The sequence below is a fragment of the Ischnura elegans genome, chromosome 1, assembly GCF_921293095.1.
Source record: "Ischnura elegans chromosome 1, ioIscEleg1.1, whole genome shotgun sequence".
NCBI lineage: Eukaryota > Metazoa > Arthropoda > Insecta > Odonata > Coenagrionidae > Ischnura > Ischnura elegans.
In genome coordinates, this window is record NC_060246.1 from 123,188,005 (window position 1) to 123,215,515 (window position 27,511).

The 27,511-nt window shown below is 41.9% G+C and overlaps 1 protein-coding gene across 3 annotated transcripts in view; it reads right to left on the reverse strand.

The window, feature by feature from the left end:
• LOC124169138 (mediator of DNA damage checkpoint protein 1) overlaps positions 1 to 27,511 on the reverse strand; it is a 406,870-nt gene that overhangs the window by 168,166 nt on the left and 211,193 nt on the right. For all 3 annotated transcript variants that reach the window (XM_046547646.1, XM_046547654.1, XM_046547669.1), the window contains one exon: positions 25,709 to 25,870. The gene's annotated coding sequence lies outside the window, so the exon portion shown is untranslated. The remainder of the gene's footprint in view (positions 1 to 25,708; positions 25,871 to 27,511) is intronic.

Sequence of the window (27,511 nt, forward strand, 5' to 3'; positions counted from 1 at the left end):
TTAAATACCTCAACGAATCAGAGCAAAGAGTAAAATTACAGGTGAAGGTTCTTTGTTAAACCCTTGACTAGTCATAGCGATCGACGTCCAGGAATTTCGTTGCCTCGCACTCAATTTTTTTGGAATCCATTAGCCTAAAAGTAAAATAGGTATATCACGCGCAAACCCCTACCATAAAGTTTCAACGGTGCGACCGCAGACGAATGACAACCCCCGAGGAACGATGGCCCAACAGCATCATACAACATCCATCTCCATACGTTCATACCTTTTCACCCGCTTTCATTTTTCACCACCTACGAACCACGCTCTTCGTTTCTCTACTTCATGCCTTAAGCCATATTCTCACCTGCCTCCCGCCATCCATCTATCCACTCCTTGGACCCTTCCTCCTTCCAACGCTCCCTCGCCACGAGCGCAAAAATTTCACTCTCCCCATTTCGCCTAAATGGTAACAGCCAACCCTTCCCTCTCTTCTGTTCAGTGGAAAGACCTCCATACCTTTCCACCTTCCCCGACCTCACCATCCGCCGCCAAACCCACTCGGGTACCCCTCGCGTGCAAGAATGCAAGCTCCCTTTAATAAGACGCAGGGAGGGGAAGGGATATTAAAAATAATAAAAATGAAAAAATGTAAGAGCTTCTGGTTTTCGGTTTACCAGGCGACGCATTTTCTCGAGAGTTGGGGGTGTGTGCACATTTAAAGAGGGAGGAGGCGTGCTCCACCTGGAGGGAATGAGGAGAAATTCTCACCCAGCATGCTCACGCTTAGGCCTAAGAATATCGATTCTACCATCCCACATGGACTCTAAAGGCTATTTAGCAAGGATCAAAACACTTCGCATATTAATTAGAATAGAATAAGGACAATTCTGCTTTTTGTTCAGAAATTCAGATTCAGAAGAAGTCAACTAAGTCCAGTTTTATACGTTAGCCCGTAGAATTACATTGTTTACTTCCAATTAACGCCTGAGGTTAGCAATATCGGCCATGGGAAACCACAAAAAAACACCTACACGAAAGGCGTGAAACCATTTGGTAAACAAAGGCCGCACTCAACCATAAAAAATACACTTTTAGCGCGAAAAAACTTTGAACCTTCGGCACTTCGGATAACACTCGTACTATTAAAAATGCGACACTTTTACAAGCCATTTGATCTTATTCTCACGATTGACCAGACTTGACCATCACTCGGTTGACTACCAACACCAAAACAGATCGTCAATCGATAATTGTTTCACCACCGTAAGTCGATAAAAAAACAGTACTCGTCAATAAATGAACAGGCATTAGCGCGAGGTTTATGCAAACACCAATGAACTGCAAAATACTATGGAAGGAAAGAGCTACGAAGATGAAGTTATCTTTGCTCACAACTATCTCTCCTATAATCATTTCTTTAAATTACAGATAAACACTACGACCAAAATTCACATTATAGGCTAATTTCAATATGGAATTGGACTGATGAAACTTTGTCCAAAATACCTTCATGGATGAAGGTCTTGTGATTAATAGCAAATTCCTCACCGAAGAAATAAATCATTCCAGCCGCAATTAGAGCGAAATCCATCGGTCATCGAAAACGCCGATAGAAAACACAAGCCATAATCACGGCAAAAAATGATGATAACATAATGGAACCCTTCTAGAGAAAGATACCAAAATGCGTGGCATATTTCTAAGAATTCCGTCGATCGACAACCGGTTCCCTGAGTTCGGAAAACTTTGACCGATTTCGAGCTCTCGCGGAGGCAATTTTGAAAATTAGAGTCACCGTCAACAAAATGAAAAAAAATAAAGAAAAGAAAAAGGGAGTTGGAAGAGTGGTCGTTTCACGATGATTAGTTTCTCTACCATCCACGGAGGCGCTCGGATACATTCTTCACGGCGAGTAGCAGAGGAAGGGAAGAGCACACACAACCGGAACGCTGTGGAGCCGTCACTCATGGAAAGCAAACTATTCACTTCGGGATGACATTGCCACTCCGCTGGTACTCCAACACTGGGGAAAGGGGAGGGGCTCTCCCAGGGATACCACGAAATCAATAAGATGTTCGTCATGATTAGCTTAACACTCAACATATCGTATCTAAGCTAGCTTTCCCAATGGGTCATCGATCGTATTCCAGTGTATGGGCCTTCTAACTTCGTAACCCCCTGTGGGGAGACAGTGCCTAGGACAGGGAGTTTTATGCACGGTCATCTAGGGTAGTCCGTCTAAATTACTACAATCCCACTACATTAAATCTGTCAGGTCCCCGATTTTAAGAAGACAAATTGAAGACGAAAACAAACAGATGGATCGCAGATCCACGCTCTTAACTTCCACAGGTTGACCCCTCGCATACCAAAATGACAAAGCTATATCAACGATTCGAGTCCAACACAGATTGAGAATAACCTCGGTACACAGAACAATGATAGATAAGGGCTAAAGTCCTGTCCGTAAAATTAAATGGGTCACACATTAGAACCGTAAGATCATTAGAATGAGACGCATTAACATGCTATGATTAATAATAACTGCATGACATGTTGAACAAAAAACGCCTCTCATAAATAACGTCAAAACGGTAATGATACATGAAATAATATATAAAATTAATACCAAAAATACTAAATATTCATTTATGTTCACTACTCGCAAAAATATTGAATCTGAGCATTTAAGATGACACCATAAATTCCCAAGTAATAATTTTACTGTGTACACAAACCAAATACCAATTTACAAGAGATTACGCACCTAGTGAACAGTATATTGCAGCAACAATGAATTTAAACAGGGATGTGACTTAGAGCCAAAACTCGGCGATTAGGCGAGTATTGTTTCTAATCATTACTTAGCCCAGCAAGTATGATGAAGAAATTCTGGCAAAAGGAAAATGAATTATTTTCAACTACCATCAATAAAATCATCGAGGGGTATAAAAGAAACCTTACGATAATTGACCAAACAACTGTTTTTTGATGCTGCTAATAACGCGGAGTGAAATGAGCAATATTTATTTTACAAATATTCGATATTAACCAGGAGAGCCCACCGTTCCGTGTGTCTGCTGTGAACGAATTAATAATCTCTACGGCGACCATTAAAAGATATCACCAGCACGTGTACCGAAACTTTACGTACCTGATCGATGCGGGATAATCCTCGAATAAATGTTACATGCGATTTGGACTGTAAAATATTTAATGATGTACGATCAACGGTCACACTTGGAGGTTTATCCATCACGCATGTGTTTTGTGGAAACTAATTTCAAAGACAAGAAAAAGCTTTGGCGAACTAGGCGATTAATCCCACCTAGATATAAACAGGCCACCAGGAAGGGAGAGACAACATGGGATGTTTATTCAAACCAAGCGGCTTAATAGACGGGAGCGGAAAATATCGCTCCCCCAAATGTTTTCCTCGCTCAGAAGCACTGTGCGGCCAAAAATATAAATCGCCACCTCAAAGAAAGATACGCATGTAAGAGAGGGAGAATGGGAGAGTGGTGGAATCCGCAGAGCGCACAGTTTGCACTCGAGGAGCACGTTAATTAGCACGTCCCACGCAGATGCGAGGGCTCGCGAGAGGGCGTTATAGCACCGTGCTGGAGACATCCTTGAAACGAATCGCTGCATCCAACACTTTCATCTGGAAGAGCAGATGCAGGCGACATTATTCCCACGAATGCTTACTCCTACAGATAGATACATAGATACGCAACAATCAAGAGTTCGTCCAAGAAACAAAGTGCAAGCTATTTTCGTTAAAATATCGTAATATGCTATTATATTTATCTTCATACTTTGAGGGCCACAAAATTTTAATTGGAAATCCGCATTTTTATACAATTTCTTACAGCAAAACTAAAAAAAGCAAACGAAAAAGTTTAATCGTCGTTGAATATATAAGTCTACCGAATCTCTAACACGTATAACTCTCCGACCTCAACATATGCTTCCATGCACGTCAACTCCTCTGTCAACCTTTTCAAATTCTGTCTCAGACGCCACCTTCCCAATGCATTGCTTTCCAATCTCAAATGAATTGTTTTATCTCGACGTTTTGTTATTTAAGTAAATTAAGCATACCTTACCATTACTGACCAAACCACTTCGCATAAGTGCTACAAAATATGCAGAGTAACATAGCAATATTTCATTAACAAATCACCGCAATTAACCAGGAGAGCGCACCGTAGCAAAAGCAACACAATGTTCGTTTCACCATGAAAATCACCATTAAAATAAAAGTCAGTCAAGCCACCGCACTCCGTATTCAAGTTATCAGCAGTCGAATGCTGCAGCTGAGGAAAAATAGTATCAGGACTGAATTACCCACAGTCACAACCGCAATTGACTTTTAAAACTGACTGTCACAGTCCAAGAATGCTAGACATTTTTCCAATAACATTTGCGAAAACTTTACCTTAGAATCGCGAAGTTGCGAACCAAATTCCTAGCGAGTATATTTTTTAACATTTCCATTATTCGATCGATGTATTTCTAAGGTGTCTGTTTGCTTTCCAGAATTTCTTCAATATTTTTGCAGAAAAAACTGCAATACTATTATAGTATATTCAGAGGCATCGGTCTCAAACGGATGGGTCTAAAAAATTAATCTTCGCCTAAATATTGGGATGAAGCGTGAGGAACTCCGTAGCAATTTAGGACAGAAACACGAATTTTTCAGGAACCATATCTCCACCAGATGTCACTTGTCAAAAGCCCTAATGGTGCAGAAAATATATAAGTGAGACCTCAAATGTTATCACTCGATTTAAGTGGAAAAAACAGCAAGAAATAATATTCAATAAAAAATGCGCAAAAATTAATATTCACGCATGATCATGTACTTATTTTTGTAATTTAATTACATTTAAATACCTGCTGTTAAGTCACTACTGCCTTTACGAAGGAATGGACATAAGAGAAGGTATTTTTAACGAATAGTTAACTTACACCGCAGAATATCTACGGCTGACGCCGAGTAGAACTATGGATCGCAGTTAAGCTGGTATAAATCATTGTATCAATTATCCATTGAATGAAAATTTTACGCGATTTCAAGTACCCCGAAACGTGTAATTATCACGAGGAAGGAAGTACAAAGACGGGGAAAGTTAAGTCCTGCTTACAGAAGGCCGCATCCTAAAAAAAAAATGGGAGTAAATTTTCAGCCAACACTAAAGATTGAGCGGGGGACGGAGGGAGAAGGTGCTGTGAAACCTCACACACGTGACTGCGGCCGTGATGACAAAAATGAAAGTAACACAAAAGTGGCAACACAAGAGGAGGGGGGGGGGATGAGAGAAAGGAATGTTGAGGAGGAGGGTTCAAGGCGGGGTGGAAGGGGAAGATTCTGAAATCCTCCATGAGACCGTTTGAGAAGCACCCCACCATGAAGATTAGCGTGGGTTGAGGAGGCTGCAAGGGCAGGAGGGATTCGCGGACGTTGAGATTCGGGTCGTGAGTTTGAGGGAGGGTGGCGGTGGGGCGAGGGAAGGAGGAGGGTTGGTTGGTAAGCGGAGGACCCGCCGGGGTATCCCATTTCCAGCGGCCCTCCGACGGCGGGCCGTCCACCTCCTCCCCCGCCGCAGCGCCCCGCCCTTTCCTCCCCCCGCCCCCCTACTCCTCCGTCCATGACCTAACAACGACCACGGCTCTGTCAGTGCGACCAAGTGTACCATAAACAACAACATAGGAACCGCGGCCGTCGAGTGCGGAGGGAAGTGGAGCAGAAGGGACGTAGTAAGCGGGGTGAAGCAAGAACGGGTGCGGTGTAAAACGGAGAAAGAGAGGAAGGAAAGAGTTAAAACAGAGCTAAAGGGAAAAAGAGGAACAGTAGGGAAGAACAAAAGAAATGAAGGAGGGGAAAATGGAAATTTAAAACTGAGGGAGTGAATGAAAGAAAAACGCTCAAATATGATGACACTGAAACCGAGAGGGAAAATGGGTAAGTTTATCAAATAAACGCCATTACGCATGGTAAAATAATAAGAGAGACCTAAAGCAGAAAATAATAGACAAAGCGTCAGGTGACATGCTAAATATATCTTCTTTCGTCATTTAAGTAACAAAACTGGACATAGAATATTTGTATTCCTCATCGTGAAATAAAATATTCAGTAGAAACGAACACATAACTGACACTAGTGCTAAACAACATGCACTAAAATACACCATTCTGAAATGACCTCTCCACACGACCTTATCTGATGCACTAATTTACGAATGTAAAGCCTAAGATACTTTGCAGCAGAATAGCACCAAAAATGAGACCAAACTGTCGTTTTTTTTCTAATTTGAGTGTGGTATAATATTCATATTCCAGGAGCATACTAATGCTACCTTTAAGAATCCACCGCAAAGTTTACGTATAATACGGAAATAAAAATTCTCGGCGATATTTGATTAAAAATTGAATCAGAGGGCAGAGCAGTACTGATACAGAAAATGCACATGTATATGTAGCTGAAAGTTAGATTTCCAGAACTAAAAAGGAGAATCTGCCAGGTTTACCTCATCTTGAGATATAAATAAAGAGGAAATTCCCTAACGAAAATCTACATCTAAACATGTTATTCTCCAAAGCTAAAGTTACCGCTTAGGTAAATCGAAGTAGAAAGGATAATCTGAGATAAGCACCTTTAAGAAATTTTGAGCCCTTAACGTATTGCTTAATTATTCAACAATACTCTACAACCTCGTATTATACAATAATAGAGGGACCATGAGATAAATAAGTCATATAGGCATCAGCGAATACGTGCTACTTATCCCAACGTCACGTTCGATCAAAGATCACCAATCAGTCTGTAAAAAAATAAGGCTACTTACAAATTATCCAAAATAATTCTCATTTTTGCATTACTGAGGGAAACATTACTAAGTCCCCAAGAAAAGGTACGAATGCACATGGAGCAACAGTGCTCTAGCATACTCATACAGAGCGCCTAACAGTTCATACTTCATAATAAACACTGATCAGGCGCAGAGATAAAGGCGCTTCAAATCATCACCCAATAATACTTCCACACTATCATTTATTCACACACCAGTAACGAGTACATGCACATTTAGACGTGAGTTTAGCCGGGGTAACGATTCAGACCTCGACATTTACCGAATTCGTGGACGCGAGTATACCATATTTCCGAGAACCCACAGGTAATTTGTCAATCATCAGCAACGGTGTAGACGAAAAGGGAAAGCAAATGCGGTCATGATGACGCAACAATTGGGCTCAGAATACCAAGGAGGACCGGGGACGAGATGCAAGCTGCGATGGAGGACGATTTGGAAGAGACAAATCAGCACACGAAGGGCATACACGGACGTGAATCATGGTGGTAGGCCGAAATCGCTGCCTAATGACAAAATGCGAGAAAATCGGGCGCCCCGGCGAGAGAGTTAAAGGGACGAAAGCACGCCATTAATGCGCAACAATGCCTTTTTCAGCGCACGCGCAGACAAATCACTCGCGACGACTGACAAGAAGAGGACAATGGTTGTTTCGAGCACCGAACACACGAAACTCATTCAACACTGTCAGTGCCTATTTGCGTAAAAAGCATCGTCCTGCATCCATTTACATGAGAATGACACAGCATCCGAGGTCGTTAAGGACCTTTAACGACGGTCAAATAGCATACGTAAGTACTATTCGGAGGTCTGAGATATTCTTCATCTCAAAAGGGCGATTTCAGAGCTTCGACCACGAAACACACGCGTCGACCGCAAGTGGTCCATGGACCGTAAACTGAGAAACACGAGGAGGGAGGGTTGTGAAAGGGGTTGGGGAGGACAAAGGGCAACAGGGAGTGACGTGGAAGGAACTGATACGACAGCGGGAGTGGGCGACAGGACCCAAGCAGACCGCTGGAATTCAAGAAGAGGAGCGAGGCTATGGGATAACAATCTATCTTCATCCCTACGTCGACGCATGTTATGCAGGCTATATAAAGGTTGAGACGCAGTCCAGCAGCAAAATACGGGCGTCTGAGGCAAACTCATAGACCAAAAACGGAGAGAGCAACAAAATACTGAGCGAAATCTGACGAAACCTCATTCAAGTGGCAATGTGCACATTCTACGTGTATTTAACACAAAAATCAACTTCGAAACATATATCTGAAAGAGATCGAACCGATAATTTGAGATAAGTTATCGGAAATAGAAAGAATATTGTGCAATGTGAACAGAAAATGTATGCATTGATAATGAAAACATATCCTCGTCAAATAAAAATTACGATCCCAATGCCGCAGAGGTTATTAATAAAGGTAAGATAATAACATTTTTATATTATTAATAAATTGATAATATCAAAATATTATCAAAGGCAGTTGTGAAAGCACCTTAAATACGCTTACAATGAACAACCAATTTAGGCTGTAAATTCCGCCAAAACACGATTATCTATTTCATCTCGTACACCTTAGGTTTCGTCATATCTTTCGTAATTAATTAATCGTCTCATACCGTCACGCATTACAACCACAGGGTTCGCGGATGAAACTTAACCTCTCCAGCGTCCAATAGCGATGATTCAAAGACTCCAACCACGCTACTCTACATTGACATAATGACTCGCAATCAACCGCATGTTGCTACGGCACCAATCACTGGAGTGTTATTAATTGCGGGAACAAGAGAAAGCAGAAAGGTTTGTTGGGGATGAGTTTCGAAGGCCCATTAAATAATTCACGTTGACTGACTCAGGGGATGCGAATTCTTACATCATAATTCCGTCAGTACATCACACTGATTTTGATATCATACACTCCTTCTGCCAATTTTAGCTGGGAAGCTGATGACATGGGCGACTAAAAGTACGGCTCAGTACCTATCTGCTATCACTATTTAGATTTATCCAATATTCCACGGCAGGCAAGTGACATTTAGACCTCCTGTTTTACAGAAATAAGTTTGCCTGGCTATTTGAGCACCCTGCTCTATCCTGGGGTGTTGTTCTGTCTTTCCAATTATCACATGGTGAGAGTTGTTGGATCTTCAAGTCAATCGTTCAATGAGGCATGCACTACTCGAGACAACAAAGATGAGACGATGGAAATGAACCGTTCACAAGGAAGTGAGTCCTTGAAGTGACCCGCGAATCGCGCCCCATACGCAGTCATTTATTGAACTTCCAAAAATAGTGTCCGTATTTGGCTAAAACTCTGACACTATCCGAATTTGAGAACAAATGGGGATGGGGTTGGTGTGGTGGCTAGAGTGCTGGCTTCCCATCCCGTGGGCTCGGGATCAAATCCCGGCGGTTGCAGAGAATTATCAGAGACTGACCGATCCCTGTTTGGATGTTGTGCGGGGGATATTTCAATGGCAACACTCTGTCCGTCGGATGGGACGTTGAAGCGTAGTCCCCTTGGTGCCTTTCGTTAAAGAGCAGGCTAATGCCAATACCGGGTTTCTATCCACCCTTTCCTCCATATCCTTCCCTCATGGCGGATACCACCTCAGCAATCGGTCTTCTCCTCCAAAATACCATACCATACTTGTGCCCAAATTTGAAATTACAAAATAACCCCCTTGAAGAGCTTGGACCTGAACAATTTCCGCGCCCGAACGGAGCAAGTCGTCAAAATAAGGAATCGCAAGCATTCCGCGATGCATCCTCGGCGGAGTTGGGGCGCGGTCTACGCAGCACTCCCCCCACCACACCAACCCTTTCGCTCCAAAAAACCATCACCTTCCGTCTTCCGCCCGTCCTCTCTCCTCCACTACTCCGCAACTTTCCCCGGCCATCAAGTATCACCACGAGGGCATCTCTCGGGACGGAGCAGAAAACGTGTATGCGTGCGTTATGGGAGGAAGTAGGGATGGGGCGGAACCGGTTGGGAACCACAATATGGTTGGGGGTGTGGGGGAGAAAAAAATGAAAGCACGGCATGCGCAGAAAAGTGCTCTCGTCCGAGAGAGTGCGTTATATAGTGTGAGGGAGAAAGGGATGGGGAGGCTGGAGTGTGTTGGAGGGAGGGATGGAGGAGGGTGGGTTTGAAAGGGAGAAAGTCACGGCGGGTAATGGGGTGGAAGGTGGGCGGGAACGGGAAGTGCAGAAAAAGTGGAGTAATCCATCGGGTTCGGAAAATATTCCACGAGAGCGGAAACCGCGTGACATAACTTGATAAACGCCGATAATAAACACTCGATGGACATCAAAGCTGTAAATTTTAATTGGCAAAATACTTAATTGCTGATACTTGTGTAGCATAATCCAACTTTATGCTGAGAATAATTTTCAAAAGTAAAAGATATACTCTTTACATAATGGAAAGAATAGAAACGCTTCAAATCGACAATTATATCTTGTTCAACCTAAAAGAACAATCATAAATATCTACTGTAGTTCATGGAGATATTTTAAAAGCAATACAGACCGCAATCACCTCTTCAAACAGTAGGCCAATTAGCATTCTAGCAACAAATTACTAAACAATTAAAAAGCTATGGTACTTTTTCACACAATTTTTTTATAGAGTGAAAAAATATCATACCTTTTTAATTGTTTTCACTAAGTTAAGCCTGAAACAATCGAGTTTAACAAATTACTACACTGCACGGGCACTGGAACGTAAGGAAACTGAGAAAGTTTGAGAGAGAAAAACCACTAAAACACCAGGAATCTTCAAAGTACCCAGGAATGAGAGTAATAGAAAGCAAAATGGAATACAATGAATTTATCGTGAGTAAATGGGGTGAAGATTCATTCGATCCGATGCTGTGGACGGTATTACGCGGCTAAAAAATAATGGGAAGCACGAAAGATAACAAAACAGCTGAAGAGTTAGGCAGCGTGAGCACTCAAAAAGTGAGCGCGCACACATCGAAATTCCAAGAAAAACATTAAAACTGTGGAGAAAATTCGCAGAGCACTCCTCTCGTTCGCATAAACATTTTTAACGCATATTTTACGTCCAAATGAATGAGAGAGAGAGAGCAGACAAATAGCGGAATTCACTTAAGTAGCTCAGAGTGTGTGGAAACTGCGCAGCAAGACTGGAAAGATCGCTTGATTCGGAACGAGAGGGAGAAAAGTTACGGTGTTCCGTCTGAAAGGGGGTGCCAAATAAAACTTGCTAAAAATAAAATAAAAAAAAAACAGAAGGGAGGAGGCCGTTGGAAGAAGAGTGTGGAGAGAGGGATAGAGAAACCTCAACGACCACATTAAAATGAGATAAAGGCTAAGGACGAGGAGACGAGGGAGACGAGGAGATTGGCCGAGGAACCACATCCCACAATGGGTGGACTCAAGTCCACGAATTTCATAATTATCTCCAAAATACACAAGGTTACCCATTTTAAATCGCTAAAAGAAAACCTCAATAAAAATCATTCAAGGAAATTATTCATAAACGTTTTGAAAATTAAGTAGTTTTACGAAAATACTATTCACCACTTATACTTACTTATACTAATACTATTCACTATACCACGCAGCCATTCTAGGCCAATCGAATTTTCTTCTTAATTTTCATTAACTGTAGATTTACATTTGTACTCCTTCTAATTGCCATCTTATACAATATCAACTATTATTCTACTTGTAAACATACTTCAACACGGCGACATAATTCCGTCCGATTGTATTAATTAATTTAAACTACTATTTGGGCAAATTGATTTATGTTCATTAATTGAACATAAATCAATATTTATAGCCTAGTATGAAAAATGACAAATGCATTTACCTATCATAAAAATCCAAATTTATCATCACTTTTTTATGAACACTAGCACGAATTAAAATTTTTGAGCTAGTGTTGCTGCTGATCGAGGACTTTCCCTCCTACCCCCAATGGGTCGCCTGGATGAAGAAAGGGCGAAAGACGGGAAATGAATTCGCAGCAGAGAGGTGGTCAGCCCTATCTCCGAGTGGGATCCCACTCGCACGAACGAACACCGCAAGAGGGCCTGACCCCTCGCAATCCCCCCCGTGAATCCCTCGTGCACGGCTGAGTCCGTCTATCACGGTGCGCACGACGCGTTTTGAGCCTTAATTGGAAACGACGAGGCGATTGGCACGGGAGATGGGAAGTGAGTGAGTGGGTGGGTGAGGAGAGTGGATTTAAAGGGAATGTGGCCAAAAGAAGTGAGGTGGAATGGTACAAACCGCAAAGACACAAACCAGCCTAGAGAGAGAGAGAGAGAGAGAGGGGCAATGGGCCGTGCTAAGGCGAATGTTGACGTTTGGGTCCCGCAAGGTCAACGTTCAAGGTTGCGGGGGAGTCGAAATGAAAGGGTCACCCCGGTCAACGCATGAACCGGAGAGATGGAGGGGGAAATCGTAAATGCCAAAGGACAATGACTCGCACAATCGAGACGATTTCGGCAGCGCGAGTGCTAGCAGATTAGGTGTATTGCCACCTCCTCACTTTCAGATACTTATTTCCATAGTGCGTTCCCACAGAACTTCATCCAGCAAATTTTGTACGATAAATAAATAAAAATTTCTTACTCTGAAGACTCCATAATTTCATGTGAAGTTTTCATTGGTCATCCACTATATTTATCATTATCTAAATAAATAATTGGTAATTACTCAAAATATACACATGCATACCCAGGAACAAGTATCTGTTCTATGAAATATAAATACTAGCTCACTTAGAGAAAAATCATTAACTATAAAATTGATTGGTTTGCTTCTTCCGTCAGACTTATCGCCCGCAGGAGTTAAATATATTTATTTAAATCGACAAAAATGTTATGATAAGATACATGGAAGTTTAATCGGTATATACTAAACACAAAAATATATTTGATTACATAAATTTGCAAGTAAATCATCTAGAGGCACCATCAGCATAATAGATATTTCATCGCTTAATCCTGGTGATATGCTATGCTGCATCATAATAGTCCTCGTTTTCGCTTCACTTCCAGAGAATATAAAAAGCATGGTGAACTGATATTGCGGTTGGCGGGATATGCATTGAGACGAAGGCAGATGCATCATTCAAAAAATCAGCGTCCAAAACAATCCAATTAATGCATAAATTACTGAAACCCAGACCGTGTTGCATGAGAGGAAAAGGAGAAGTCTAAGAGTAATAAGTAAGAGTCACAGGAAATCGAGAGGAAAATAAAGTCGAGAGATAAAAGAGGCTGGAAGTCGGGGGAGTCTGAACGTTCCAATGCACGGATTATATTTTTCTCGACGCGATGATCAAAACGTCTCGGTCACTCCGCCTCTATATTTAGGAGGAGGGAGCGCGCAAGATGGGGAGGGACTCGCTTCGGAAAAGTCCTCCGTTTTCTCACTCACAACGGCGGCTGTCGGGCGCAACGGCGACACGTTCCCGAAAAGAAGAGAGAATTCCTAATGAGACGTGTAAAAAAATATCACCGCGGCGTGAATCGGTTCGGGACGAAGTGAAGCGAGAGGAGACGCGAGAAGTCACCGGGTGTGGAAGAAGGCTAGAGAAAAAAAGAAGTCCGAAAGTCAGTAGGCGGATACATGTTTTCTTTGTTTTTAATTTTTTTTCACGGTGACTTCGACGCCTTTGCGACGAAAATACCTCGCCGGTTTGGTGAGCATAGAGAGGGGGCCAAGGGCGATTCGCATGGATCATTTCTTCTTCTAGGTCAGCGGCGCTCAAAACGGTAGTCGCTAATCCTTCCACCCGGGAGAGGTGACGTCCATAAAGGCAATAACAAGGCTATGAGGCCTAAGAGGATAGGCCTAAAGTGCGGAAATGACTACAGTTTCACATCGTCACGCATTCCGAAATTGAAATGGCGATTGCTTCCAGGAATAATTGAAGTTGCACGAGCTCATCAATCGTAAACACAATCCAGAACCTGGCGTCTTATATGACAATGTCGCATGAATAAATCACCACAAAGTCAATTTGTGCCACAAGGGAACTACTCCAAAAGGTAGGCACTACAAATGTCATATGTAATCTACTTCTGGAAAGAGATGCCGAACCGGGATACGCCTGCGATATAATTTTCCTTTTCCTTGGGGAATAATTTTCCTACTACGACAATCGTAGGGGTAATTGTTAAGTTGCGTATACCAAACACAGGTGGATACCACACCTCCTTACATGAAAATTATCACTCCCACAAGGTGCCTATAGGTAGTCAAAATATCACGATCAACGTATCTCATGAAATCAAATTAATCGCGCAGAGCGAACTATTCACCTACAAGAATGTTAAAGTTAAGCTTCGTCAAAAACGTATTTATAGGTTCAATAATTTTAATAATACGAAAAGGGAACACGATTGATAGCGTACCCATCAGGGAGAATATAGGCTTCTAATCTCCAGAAATTTAATTCGTCTTCTGTTGCTAAAAATGAAATAAATTTAATGACGTGAGAGAAAGCATGTGCCCTAATTTTTTTCATAAACTCCACGGTTTACCATATTTTTCTACGCTTGAATGAACCGCACAATATATTAGCGAAGGAGAGAGCAAGACTTTTAAAGCGCTCACCATTATGATACCGACATTTTTAAGAAAGCGGGAAGGCGAGGGATTATGCAAGCGAACGTTTTTATACTCCACTCCTCGCTCTCGCGCCAATAAATAGGTTTGAATGCCGCCGCTGTCTCTCTCCCTCGAGGTTGCCTCTCAATTAAAGTGCAGCATACACTATAACCCCCATTCCTCATTCCTCAACCAACACATATATTCTCACTCCCTCCAAGTATATTTTTACGCGAAAATAAAGATATCATTCAAAGGAGGGCGGGTGGAAGTCACCCCCGGAGTCGCTTCCGCATTCGTCGCAATTAAAAACGAAAAAGCGCGCCTTGTGCATGCAGATATTCCGGGCGACCCAGAATCGCGCGAGGGAAGGGCTGGGAGTCCCTCAGCCGCGCTGTCGTGTCTTCGTCTCTCTCCTTGCGGAATCATCGGATGTGTGAAAGGGGGTCCGTGCTCACGTCACGAGGGGACTTGCTCATCAAGCGGGAGAGTAGAAGAACGCCTGGTTAAAGTGTTCGAAACGCGGAGCTAACTCAAGACAGCGAACCGTATTGAATTCGGGGGAGGAATTTGATTGCAGAAATTATTTTTGATAGAGGCGAGACAGTTGCGAGAAAAAGAAATCGGCGGGGGGTTCAAAGGGTACATTTCATGGGGATTTTTATGGAGCGAAAGCGTTCAAAAGAGATAAACGCCCCTCATATCAATGCGCAGATGACAGTTAAGAAGACGCATCACTTCCTCTAAATCGGTAATATTTCCGCGGCGTTTCACTGATTTAAAGCTCAAGCTATTTATCTTGAAATTTTCAGGGTATTCAGAGAAAACCCTTGTCAACACCTGCATGCATTTTAAACATAAAAATTTTATCTGCGTCTTTTTTTTTAATTTGACATTCAGAGAAATGTCAAAAAGGATTTTTCTATACACCCTGAAAATTTACAGACGGCATAAAAGTTTTACGCAACTAAAAAAAAAACACAAAATACGATGAGTCGAGAGGGATTAATGTGTCCTCTTATTGAGTCTAAATAATTATTGGAGCCAGTACCGCAGGCAGAAAGCGAATATCTCGAAAAGTAGTGCCAAGCATTGATTTATTCTTACAATTTGCATGAACAATGCATACATTACTGCATAGTGAGCGAATGTAAATCTTCGAGTTTTTCCTCGCAAGAGCTCACTTTCTTGAGAATATTATGCCATGAAGATAAAACAAGAAAATTCAGCTAAAATATTTAACAGTTCATTATATTTTAATAAATAACCCAGATCGAACAGGGTTAGACTCAAGCTCTGATTCATTTTGCATTTCATTTGCGCAGAAACCTTCAGGGAAATAACACAGCTTTCCACCTCCGCTGACTTAGGGCAACAGAAAAATTATACTGCGCTGAAATCAGCGTTTTGTCCACGGTATCCTTACTTTCCACGAGACGAGAAGAAAGACAGTTAAATCTCTCATACACAAAGATATTCGTCCGAATGCGCATAATCAACACCAGTACAATTAAACTGAGCTAAATGATTTAAAACCACCACGGTTCACCTGAACTTAACCAAATTAAACTCGTGGTCGGAGAGAATTTTTACGGGAGGCATAGAAGCCGCCGCGAAACGAAAACATTCTCCGTTACCACATATATACTTAATTTAACTGCCATTTTCAAGAACAAACCATTAATTTCCACGAGTCGAGATCGGTCGCGGACAGCGCTTTCCCCACCGGGGTTCACAAGGTTTCTACTTCGCGGTAATAACACGTTTCCAGACCGCTCGGAAATCGTTAAACCACGGGCATTCCTTAAGTTTAGAACTTGAGACGGCCACCTTGGAGAACATCCCTCGATGATAGCGAAAACCTGCCGACGAATAACGCACACGCCATCCTCGAAACGGCCATCCTTATTTTTTTAAACAAGCCGTGGCGACGCGGAAAAAAAATATCGTCAAAGAGTCAACAGTAGACAGAAAAACGGAGCCAGAAAATGGCGAGAGGAATCTCGGGCGACCTTTTACAAAAATACTCCCACCGAAGAGTCGTCGAAAGAGAAGAGGAGAAGAAAAAAAAGCAAAACGAACAAGACGAATGAACAAAAAAGAAAACATGTGCGAAGGAGATTTCTCTTTCTTGGGGTCTACTGGGTAGGAGAGAAGAGACAGAGAGAGAGAAATAATTCTCACGCAAAGCGTTTGACGATTAGAGACCTCAAAAAAAGAAAAAAATCATTCGCTCTTCTTCTATTTGTATTATTTCTCATTCTGCGACGGAGAGGAATCCGGAGGGGTAGTTCGCGGAATAGGGGCAGGTGGGGAATAGAGGGGAAGGGGGTGAGGTGTGGATAAGAGGGAACAGAAGTAAGGGGAGGGGGAGGAAAAAATCAGACTGAGCGCAGATTTCCAAAGAGCGCAAAAGGACGAGAAGGGTTGTGAGGAGGAGCGCCGGATGTGAGGATTCCATTCCACCGAGATTATAGTTGCGAAGGAGTGTTGTTGGACGAAAAGGCTCCCGAGGGAGATTCTAAGCCGCGCCGGGGTCTGAAGGGAGATAACATGACACGGGGAACACGAGGATATTTGAGGTGTCTAGGATAGAGAGGGGATTCTGCTACCCTTCACACTACTGACCCAATTGCTCATCCTTTTTCATCAATTCCCTAAAAGAGTGAAAGAGAAGTATCAGATACAAAAATAACCAGGAGGGTACCATCTGTGCACCAAATACTTATGTTAACATTACGCCTCATACCCCAAAAAACTGTTCCATTTACTCCGATTCCAGCTAGAAAAAAAATACAGCAATGTTTAGCGTTGCCCCCACTTTATTTTATTCGTATATTTGGTAAAACTCATACCAAAGCGAAATTTGTAACAGTTTTTAAGGGAATTAATATAATACTAAAACTATATAAATGGTGCAAAACACGTACTTCTTTCAAATGAAAGTGACAATAGTGATGTTATATTATTTCAAATAAAATGGACATGCCAATTCGCATATAATGTATATTGGAATAAAACGTCGTCTTTAATTAAATTGTTTACTTACGACTCTGCGAAGCAAGGCCAGCGATAGTAATTGCTAGTTTCTTTTCGGAATATATTTTCCAATGACTTCCCAACATAATAAAGTCAAACGCTTTCAACTGACTCGAACGCTCTCGGTACGAAAATCTTGCTGTTATCACGGGTTCGAGAAATTTTAAGTCCGGCAGCTGTTTCTTTGGGCGCAATTACATTTTATACACTATGGAGGACACAGGCGCTTGAAAATAACATACAAAAATACTATTGACGCCCTTCGTTACCACCGAAATGTTCTCGCGAGAACAGGTGTTGACAGGAGTGAGTTTCGCTTCTCTCATTTCGAGAGGGGAAAAAAAGGTTCGAACCCGTTTGGACAAGGAGGCTGGTCCTGCGAGTCCGACGAATAAAAATCGGGGATCAACGATGAGGCGTCACGCTTAAAGGCGTCTGCCCAGCATCTCGCGAGAGGGCCACAAAATGGCTGCTGCTTGCCAGCCCACAGGGTTTTATAAAGAGGCGGAAGGGAAGGGGTTGGAAGAGGGAGTGAGGGATGTTTTGAGAGAAGAGAGAAGGGGGGGTGAGGAAGGAATGGAAGATACGGTGGTAGCAGAAAAAGATAAAGACGGAGGGAAGGGATGATGCTCTTCTTTTTTTCTCTCTCTCAAAGGGGAATCGTAGAGGGTTGGGAAAAAGGATTGAGGCGTATTTATAGAGAGGGTTTTGAGGGGAAGGGATATAAGGGGGGTGGAGAGGACCCCCGGATTCCCTCCGCTCTTCACAAAGCGAGCACACACACCCCTGCTAACGTTGAGTCTCCTCATCTCCGCCGCAGCGCCGGCATTCCGGAAGCAGTGGTGGGAAGCATGTGAAAGGAAACAGGGCGAGATGAGGGGGTTCAAGGGATGAGACCCTCGCCCAAATGAGGACTTGGGAACTAGGATCGCTTTGCGCTCGTGATATACATTTATTTATATGCCCCCGTCCGAAGGAAAGGAAAGCATCGCGGCGCATCTAGTTCACATGTGGCGAAGGGCTAGGAGTGCAACGTGGATTGAGACAAGAGCATGAATTTTGCATGAGATGGAATTGGGGACGTAACAGAGAAGGGATAATGATGGTTGCTATAGAATCAGGGAAGGTTTCGGCTGCAGTTAAATGACAAGGAGTTCCGGATGCAATTTACTGTACCCAAAGGCATTTTTATAGTAGGGTTAATTTTGATATTGAAAACGACGGCATTTTTTGTGTATGCACAAACAAGGGAAACTACAGACGGGGAAGAAGAAAACCAAGAAATAATACCAAGCGGAGTTTAAAGGAAATGAGGCAAGTCCTATTAGACTACGTACGATAATGTATCAATAGGGATGCTAGGGAAAATAATGAGACTTGAGTTCAGTTGGGTTTCTTTGCTGTTGAAGGGTAAGGGTCTTTTAATCGGACAGAGGATTAAATTGTAACTACTGCAACGGCTGGCAATATAAAAATGGCAATATTTGCCTCGGTATCATAGCCCATTATTTATTTACTACCTGTATGTATTTTTATAAGTGTCGATCTTCCTCGACCTATGGGGCGCATGAAAGTTTATTTTGTTCACTATTATCATTGGTAACCGAGTGCAACCATATTAAATAGCATCATTAGAGCCAAAAATAACATCTGCTGTATAGTTACATTACTTCAAACTGGTAGGAATAAAACTCGATCTACGAAATTGAGAGGTCTCCAAAGGTTTACTTAAAAGTGCCGTGGTCGAGAGAGTGCCTAAATAATTGGGAAGTCAATAAGGGGGAAAAACTCCCACTTTATTCGAGAAACAAATTAATTGGGATGCAAACTTGATTCTATGCTTGAACCACGCCTTTCCTTCTATTTGAATTCAAATGGGATAGCGAGAACAGAACAAAATAGCAGCACGACGCGGAGCTCCACCCTTCCGGATTTCGTAACCTTTAATTTCACCCCCGGCAGCAGGGAGAAAGTGCACGGAAGAAGTGCCCCCCGCCGCACGACGACACGAAGTGGTCCATTCGGGGAGCGGAGGGTGGGGAAAAGGCGTCTGGGCAAGGACGCGGCCCCCAAAGGGATATTCAGTGCGGAAGGAGGCGCGGGGGCGGAGGAAGTTATTCCCCCAAGGGAAAACCTTCGGACAATCTCAAGACTAAAGATGCCACCTCCGGAAATTCTTGGTCGCAAAATGGGCACATCACGAAGAAACGAGTCACAGGGTCCCAGAGACACTGGAAACAAGATCCTCAGCAGCAAACGATACGGACATGCGCCTACATGCTCAAATGCTAAATGTGGGCATGACAAAAACGAAGAAGGGTTGGGACACTCCATTCATGAACTCACCGTTGCGCCTTGATAGAAAAAAATTTAGTCTGGAAAAATTCAGTGACTGCGATTGTACCATTATTATTGGATTCTAATAAAGGGCTGGAGATCTTATAGAGTAAAAGTGTTATAGAATTTAAAATGGAGGTGAAGTGTTAAAACGATTTTTACGGGAGTAAAGGGTTCCCTCAGAGTAACGGATAGCGCTAGAAAGCAAGTCACAAATATAAAAAAATGAAACGTAATATTACAATAAATAGCTATAACTCGGCGACAGCGTGGATGAATGTCACCTTACATCATTTACTTATGATTTAGACTTGAATTTTTAAGTTAAACTGTCCCTCTAAATGTAACGGTCAGCCTAATAAAAACAATAAACAATTGCAAATTAGTGCCATTGACCAACAGGTTCTAGTATGAAAATTATCTTCCGGCAGAATTGAAATGATTTATGTACAGCATACCGGTCAAGTAAGATAATGTTTTTGGAAAGGTGAAAGAAAGAGGTGGAGAGGGAAGCACTAGGACAGTGAGGTTTGGGATGAGATCTACGAATTACTTCATTTATTAATGAGAGATTCTTCAAAATGATGGAATTCGTTTGAAATTTTCCTTTCCTAATGATTATCAAGTATAATGAGTCACGATTCGATAAGGAATTGGGAATACTTCAACGCCATAAGATTCAAAAATTTCGATTTACAGGATTGTTTGGATCGCATTCGAATATCAAATGCAAACATTCTCTTTTTAGTTAAGAGACCAACATTGAAATTTAGCCAATCGTAGAAATTTTCCAGCCTAGATAAGTTCTTTCTTGTCTGTAGTTATTTCTTCTGCATTATGGCTCATGTTTTAAATTATAAATTGATTTGAGAAAGAATCATTTCCGTTAGATTTCATACACTTAAAAATGTTCGGAATCAGATGCACTCAGATTCGAATTTATTTTTTGGAGAATTTGATTCGGCTCAACTTCAAATGAAAAATGCCGATTCGCAACGCATGAGTTATAATTCTGCGTAATCCACCATCCTATGACTGCCAAATCAACACCGTTGACCACGAGATGCACAAGAAACGAAGAATGAATCGGAGATCAGCAACTGTTCAGGCAACGATGGACCTTAACAAGCGGTGCCCATTTTTTTCTCGCAAAACATTTCCAGATCACCGGTCACCGATGCCGATGAATGGGCCGTGATGGGTAACGGCAAAAAGATTCGCGATGAGATGGGAGGAGGAAAAGAATAATCGGCCGAACAGTCGCGGGGATGATGCTGGGCTTCCGTCGCTTATCCTGCCACACACACAAACCACCTCTCCCATCATTTATTTATTCACTGCCCTGTCGAGATGCTGGGCGCCCTCGTCCAGGCAGGCAGGTGGCGGATTGGGGGAGCAGATCCGCACTCATTCACACGTCTATACATTATAGAATATACAATCCCGAATTTCTATGCATGGATGCATGGCTTTCATTCTTTGAGACGATCACAAAGGGGAGGGTGGGGAAGACGGCGACCGATGCGGGCGGAGCGGGATTCCGGGGCGCGGTTAAATAAACTCTCCCTTCGCACGCAACCAACCGTATAAGCAACGGGGCAGAAGGAAAGAGGGGGTGGGGGAGCGGGTTGCCAAAAATGTGGGGGAGGAACGATGGAGAGCGCGAGAAAAAATATACACAAGACCGTTCGTTCTTCGAAGAAGCGCAAAGAGGCGGAGCTGCAAGGGGAACGAGAAACGTTCTCTCTCGGGGAACGGATTAAGTAATTTTCTTTTGAAAAAAAAAAATATTTTAAATCTTTTACTCTCCTCTCGAAAGACTAGAGGGATTTCAGGGAGTATAAATTCGCGGAGATACCTCGGCCGTCGCCCTCAAACAAACCGCACCCTTTGTCTGAAGGGACGGGCGGCTCAAGAAGAACCTCCGCTGTTCCTCGAGACGAACAACTGGACCAAAATATTGCGCCAGTACCCCCACGCCTGGCGTAAAAAAGTAGGCAAGGGAGGCATTACCGAAAAATTTAAAATAAACATTTAAAATTTTCATTTAATATACCAGAAAACATGAAGAGAAAATTGAGCGTTCGCAACGATTATTAGAAAATGTAAAAGAGGTTTTGGTCAACTTTTTACGCGTTTTCCGCCGGTTGATCTCGCTTATTCTCCTAACGCTTCGATCCCTGACTCGGCAATCGTCAGCAGATATTTAAATGCCAAAACATCAGACAGGTGAAAGACAAAGAAACTTCTGTCGCTTTGGACTATCTTCTCGGTGCGGCTATGGTGCTAAATCGTCATGGTAATAAATTTTTTCATTCGAATTTCCTTTATCTTTTCAGACATAACTGAATGAAATAATTGAGATGAAAAAATATCGATATTTCCTCAATATAACTTCAAATAAGCGATTTAAACTGAATAAAATTTCAAAATTTACCCTTGGAAATTAATTATACTTCTGGAGACACTATTGCGATGAAAAATTGACAAAGACACGAATGGCATGGGAAAAATGAATATTCGCGATCACTGAGGAAATATTTTGGCTGGGGTCGACGGAAAAACCAACCGCCTATGGACGGTTGAATGTCCTTACTGCCCCTTCCCATCTCGGGAGCCCCTTTCACCATATAGTGGTCTCATGGATTAGCGCGTCTTCGCTGATGTTGGATAAGCATCTCGATGTATAGCGGGTGAGGAGGAGGTCGGATCTAGAGAGGGTGGAAACAGGACGATGTCACAAGCGCAGGGCTTGTGAAGATTAAAAGAATGATACGGAAATACGACCGTGGGCCGAGTTGGCGAGCACAAAAATGAGATAAACATCAACTTCATAAATAATTCCTTCTCCCATTCGCCAAAAAAGCCGGCAGGCTTAGACCCCAAATTGAAATTAATCAATCACGTGGCGTTTTCACATGTTATCCTCAGTGGAATTTTTAATTATACTGACGTACTAAGGCATTTAAGTAGGCTCTTACGCCTACAACAGCACTAAACGTACCGTTCACTGGATTGAGCAACAAAATAACAAGATAAAGAGGTGAAATGCTCAGATATTCTCAATCGAGAGTAAAACTTAAGCTGACCCTGAGGCACGTGATTGGATTTATCATTCAGAGAGACATTTGTCCCCCAACTAACCGATTAAACGATTTCATCTACGTGGTCGAATGACAGAATCAGAAATCTCTCTTTTTTAAACGCGAGGCCACTCGAGTCAATGACCCACGCGCAGATATTTCCTTCCTTCTTCAAAGTGTGGTGAAATACCACAGTAGATGAAGGCATAAAAAATTAAGGAATACGTAAATGAAAATATTCAAACTCATTTCCAGTTAAAAGAGTATTCAGTCCTCCGTACTAAAAATTGCGTCTCAGACAGCAGGAGTACAATGACTTAGCGTGCGGGGTAGTAATCTTAAGTACATATTAAAATCTTCAACTCTAGAAATGCATATATGAAAAAAAACAAATACTATACGTGAAGTGCAACTAAAAGTAAAAAGCGAAATTATATTATTAACATCTGCGAATTTCCATGAAACTTCTAAAAATTCAAAGATAAGCAAAAGATGACTCAGAAAAATAGAAAAAGAAATTTCAGCAGAGCGACAAGTGAATCATCAACGTATTTATAACTTAAGCCGCTGCCGGCTGCCAATTGAATGGTGTCACTGTCCTTTCAACGACAGCTATCCTCATACGATTTCGAAAAAAGAAAAGAAAGGTATCGCATAAACTTGATGAGACTGGTAGAATCGGAAACCTGGGCGAAAATACGCGTTCATCCGCGCCAAAACACATGCTGAGCACAGCACCAGGAAGTAGTGGTAGCTGGGAAATATACGAGCTGGCCCCTCTCTTTGGTGACTCACCACGAAAATATACCACTCTCCTGCTTTCAGCGAAACAATAGCGCTTCTACTATTTATCGGCTACATATAGAGCAGCGGTGATTCTCCCAAAAAAACACGTCTGATCCGGCGACTGAAAACGGGAGTCTTTCCGAAATTCCAATCATTTTGCTTTGAACTTCGAGTCAGCTATGTACTGAACTAGAGCCTTTGAGTTGAGGGAATAAGGCACAACTATATTATATTTTCAGTGTAGACAGAAGCATATTTCGGCATGAAAACATTCGATGCCTGGAACTTTATCAGAAGAAAAATGGTATTTCTAACTTCAAAAAAAAAATCCAAGTATCTATTTAGGTGGTATGCCCTGCCTAGTACAGCTAATTAACATTCGTTAATGCGATAGCGGCAATGAAACACGTGAGACGCGCATTGCGAGGCCACTGTTGTTCTCTATGCCTAAGCAGACCTTGAAAAAGTTCTTAGATTTCTCATCGACTGTAACAGTGCCAGCGTTCAAGGAAGGGAATGAGCTACATTGTGTAAGCGACAGGCTTTTACTGTTAGGAACCAAAGACAGCTTCCTGCCGAGGATTTTCATAGCGTTCGCAACTGCACGCTACTCCCATCGCTAATTTAGTCGATTGTGCATCAGAGCGGCGTGCTATTATTATTTCCAAGTACACCGACACATGAACCTGACTAAACGCTCCAGTCTGTTGGTAGTATTCCACGGGCCATCACTCAGGAAGTGAAATATTTCTTGACGATATGACTAGAGACCAGGAATAGATGGGGAAGCCCCAAGACGAATAAGAGACGAATGCTTAGGCCAGGAAAAACGGATGCGAATCCAGGGAGCTACAATAAAGAAGTAATGGAATTGGAAAGGGAGAGAGGAAATGGAGGATGAAAGTCAAACGTAAAAACTAGGCTTGCGGCTAAATCTATAAATTAGTACGAAGGCCAACGAGCTATCATCTCTAATTCCATTCATCTCGTGTACGTGACTTATGATGAATCTCTAGAGCATTGCATCGCATTCGGTTTGTATTCGTTTGTCAATTTTAGGAGGTAAGGAAATAACTACGTTGGGAAAAATTTGGATATGCTAAGCCCTTTAAAAAAAAAATCGTTGTCACCTACATTCCCTTTAAATTATTTTCGACCGCAATACGAAATAAAAATTTTCTAAATCCAAAATTCAGTCTGAATCCATGCTAATTTAAAAAAACTTTCCACCAGGCTTTATAGGTATTACAGCGATGTCAGGAAGAATCAATTCACTTTACTTTCAAGCATAAAATGTATATAACATTAAAACGCCGGTTTCAATTTGTAGAGCCATCATATTGTCATTTTAAACAAATATTCTCAAAAGTAATTTACCTTTTGCAGATGGAGAGGTAGTAGAGAATAGAGGAGACGGATAGTAACCTCAACGATGGATCAATTTTTGGTGGTTAAATGCAAGCCTATTGAGCAGAAAGAGAAATATTACAACAGCAGATGAAGGAGGAATGCATTGCTTGAGCGACAGATGGTAGGCGAAAAGATGAAAGAAATGGTTAGAAGAGATGGGACATGCTATTGATAACCAACAAAGATTAGTAAAAAAGATCACCTTCATTAATAGAACGCATCATTTCCGCTCGAACGGTGATAATGTCTTGATTTCCGGACGTATTATTTGTTTAAAAATTAGTAAAAGTTTTGATCAAGCATATAAGAAAATAAAGATAAAATACGGAAAAGATGTGCCCCGTAAAAAAGACTCATTAGAACCACGGTAAAAAAAACAAGACTCCAACTGGAAGATAAGATGAAATAATGGAGGAAATTACATTCAAAAAGGCGCGACGCGAGTAAAATGAAAACGAGGAAGACGCAATAAACAAAGAAAAAGAGTAAAAGAAGGAAGGGGAAGGGGGCGTTGGAAGAAAGATGTAAGGGAAGCGATGAAAAAGAGCGACGGAAAACCTACGCCGCCGTCTGTAGCGGCGGGTGCGCCTACCTGGCGTAGTCGCTGGATACGCCGCGGAGACTATGTGGCAAGTGGCTTCTCTGCTTCTCGTTTCCCCCGGGGGGACGCTTCTTTCCCCACAGGGAATCCTCAGTGAAGGTGGTCTCCGGTTTCTCTCACACTCCTTCCGTCTTTGCCTCGCATCCGTTGATTCTGCAAAAAATAAAAAGAGAGACGTCTGCACTTAATTAAAAGAGACAACAAACAGGAGTAATGCTAAAGAAAGGGAAGTCATATTCAAGCTCGAGACACTCCTGAGGTATCCATTAATAGTCATACAAAGAGCTAATCTTTACCACCATACAATTTGAATTTCTCATTCGATTCCATCTTTTATTAACTATTTTGAGAAACATAAAAACACTGTGAAATCAAGAGACGTAGGAAGTTTTAAAATAAATGTCTCTTTGTTTAAACTTTTCGTTAAAAGTAAGTGCTCAATATTTGTAAAGAAATTAATAAAGCATAATAAGGTAAGTAAATCGAATTAGTAACGTATGAAGAAATCCCAAATTGTAACAGCTAATTAACATTCGTTAATGCGATAGCGGCAATGAAACATGTGAGACCAAAATGCCTAAGGTACAAGTGGCAACAATTCATCTTAAATAGAAAATATCTAATAATTGTTCTATAAAACGAGTGAAAATGATCCAATAGTCCAGTGAATGATGCAAGTAATTGTCAAGGGCAATTTATTTGAATTTTTTGTGACTTTAGAAAATTGTTATCAATTGCAAACTAATGATGAACGTAGATGAGTAAGATCAAAGCTCTAAATCGTCTTAGTACTTTAACAACTAATGGATATAGATACATAGAGTTGATCATAACTGTCAATAGACATATCAGTATAAATTTACCCATTGAAATGATTTCAGCTAAGAAATTCAATAGAATTAATTTCTAATGAGAGATTCTTTTGAGTCACTAATTTTCAACCCCTTGAAGGGAGAAAAATACACAAAGTCAGATAAAACAAGCACTAATTAACCGTCTTTCACTCTACTGCTGCGCATTTCATTAATATGCCACGCTGGTAATACAAAAAAATTATTCTCGGAGTAGGATACATTTTTTCTTCCGAAATCTTTGGCCGAAAGCGAATAATGGGATAAGAACTTATTGATCCATTCACAAATACGAAAGATATCGCAATCAACACTCTTCACGATTCATAGATCAGGCTTACTTTCGTGTTTCCGTGAAATATTCAAAGTATACCGGTACAAACGAGCAAGAGTCAATCGATTCATTCGTCCAGATTTAAGGTTATCCTGCACTTCACTTTGAATACTCAAACAGTCCGGGGAATAACAGGAAAAAATAAGTAACTGACTCCACCGCGCCTTTTGATTAGGAGCGGGGAAGAACAGGTTGGAGCCAATAGGGGCCAAACGATCCGCACTGCAACCCCTCCTCCAAATCGAGGAAGGGACAGCACCGCTCTTCAGGCAATGAAAGAGGTAAGCGGAGGGATGAACAGATTTACAGCTCACATTTTTGATTGGCGAGGGGAGCTGCCAACGGCAAACGAGTAAACACCAATGCCAGCAACGCGGGAGGCATTTTTACGAGCAGGCAATTTCGCGTGTTGGCACGGAAAAATCATTTCCGCGTCCCGATTGAGTAAGAGAGAAGGGAACGAAAGATTGGTGGAATTAAGACGCCAAAAATCGAAGGGTCCCGCAAGATCTATCGCCTGCCCATCTCGATCGGCTAATGTTCTCACAGGAGGGGGGGTAAGAAGACTATGAAAAAAGGGGGAGACTAACATGGTGATGAGATAAAACG